The sequence below is a fragment of the Lampris incognitus genome, chromosome 17 (genome assembly GCF_029633865.1).
Source record: "Lampris incognitus isolate fLamInc1 chromosome 17, fLamInc1.hap2, whole genome shotgun sequence".
Taxonomy (NCBI): Eukaryota; Metazoa; Chordata; class Actinopteri; order Lampriformes; family Lampridae; genus Lampris; species Lampris incognitus.
In genome coordinates, this window is record NC_079227.1 from 2,871,548 (window position 1) to 2,873,984 (window position 2,437).

Here is a 2,437-nt window from a genome sequence, read left to right on the forward strand (position 1 = left end):
TGAGTTTCCCGTTTGTAAGGCCTATGTGCAGACATGAAGAATGGCTGTGGGGGCCTCCGGGTAGCGTGACGGTCTACTCCGCTGCCTACCAACACCGGGATCGCTGAATCCGTGTTACCTCCAGCTTGGTCAGGCGTCCCTACATGACATGACATGACATGACATGACATGACATGACATGACATGACAGTCATTTAGCCGACGCTTTTATCCAAAGCGACTTACAACAAGTGCATCATTTAACGTAGGAGATCAGGAGAACTACTAGGACAGAACCGAGCCGGGACCGGGTCGATCGGCAGCAGGGGCCTCTGAGCGACGGGGCAACCGGGCGTCCTGAGGCAGCAGAGCGAAGGGGTGGGGCGGGGGTGTAGGGCTTGACCATGGCCTGGAGATAGGAAGGAGCTGCTCCTTTCACTGCCCTGTAGGCCAGCACCAGAGTCTTGGACTGGATGCCAGGAGGAGCTACTGGGAGCCATAATGGGAGACATCTTGTTCTAGTCAAAGTCCCACAAATCATGAAGCAAAGCATGTGGTAGTCTGCAGCCCTCCCCGGATCGGCAGGGGGGGGGGGTGGAGCAAAGACCGGGACGGCTCAGAAGAGTGGGGTACAATTGGGGAGGAAAAGGGGGAAAAGTCCAAAAAAACAACAATAAAAAAGCTGCTCTGGGTAGAAACTATCAGCCCTTAAAGTGGTTATTCTTTATTTCGTCACATTAAAAATATAATATTTAACAGCTTTTCCCGCTAGTATTTTCAAAACAACACATCCAATGTATAGAAGAAGAAGAAGAAGATATTATGCATGTATGTTGGACGCAAAAGAACAAACATTGCTAAAATAAAAGGCTAACCGTTATCCAGTATCTAATTAAAGTTTAATGAGCTGTTGTGTGCGTATCGACATGTAGTTCAATGTTACCGTGTCAGATGACGGTGCTGATCAGTGCTGATCAGATGACGGTGTTGATCAGTGCTGATCAGATGACGGTGCTGATCAGTGCTGATCAGATGACGGTGCTGATCAGTGCCGATCAGATGACGGTGCTGATCAGATGACGGTGCTGATCAGTGCTGATCAGATGACGGTGCTGATCAGATGACGGTGCTGATCAGTGCTGATCAGATGACGGTGCTGATCAGATGACGGTGTTGATCAGTGCTGATCAGATGACGGTGCTGATCAGATGACGGTGCTGATCAGTCTCCCTGCTCTACGATATGAACGGTACTGGAGAGTTATCTCAGTGGTGTTCCACCAAATTCTGAGACCATTAACCCCGTGACCTGCACGTGAACAACGTCTGTACGTTCGGACCGCCCTGGTTTCTAGTTGAGCTCTGCATTTTGAGGTATTTACTGTTGTGACCAGCAGATGATGCTGAAATCCACCGAAAACTGAAGAAACAAAGAATATTCCCTTTAAATATGACTGCAGTGTTAACTTTGATATTACTACAAAGAGGTGCTGGTCTTGGTGTTAATGGTCTTGGTGTTAATGATGTGGGTTTGGGCTAAAAATGTGTTGGTTCAAATCCCAGGTCTCTTTAGAACATGTGTATGGGGAACGTGAATCAGTAAAGGTCCAATCAACATCAACAGCCAAGGTGCCGTTGAGCCAGACACTTCACATTCAGTCAGTGTAGACAAGGCCAGCAGCGGAGCAGCAGCTGGCTCCAACACAGGAACCAAGAGGAGCAGATAAATTCAGAAAACAGCCCCCATGACACTGGTTTATTGGAGTTAGTTTTTAATGATGTGGTCTTCCACAACCATTCAGGAATATCAGGGCTTCTAGGAAAGACACCAATAAGCCACTTGTCAGCTTGTACAGGAAGCGTAAGGTCAGCAAAACACTAAAAGCAGTTCTTATGATGAAGTCGGAGAGTCGGGTATTCCTCGCTGCAGTATAAAAAAGAACAGCAGAATGTGAATAATTACATTTGCTACAACAGAAGATAAAGATGTACCGAGATTGTAAAATGGCCTCCGGAGCGACTGTCACTGTTTTATGAAGGTCGCTGTCCAACATCATCCTCCACATCCATCCATCCACCAACTCTGTCTCTACTGAGATGAACAGGATGGAGCAGAAAAGCAACGTAAGAGGAGAAGTATCCTCACCATGAAAGCAAACCAGAGGGCAGGGCTCCGTTATGAACCCCTGCTGTCTTCAGATGTCTTTAATAACTCACCCTGTCTTTGTCCATCTATGACTGATGACTGGAAGAAACGAGGGTGACGATCATTTCAGGCTTACCACCGCCTAACATACGAGGTTAGGAGGTAGATCTGGGTTAGCTTGGTCTGATCTCAGCTCCATCAGCGTTATTCACTAAAACCCCCCGTACGCCCCGTCGCCACTGTTGGGTCAAACTCTATGAAACACCTCCGTTTCAGTCAGGGCAGAAAAACACGCCATCACCTCACATCAATG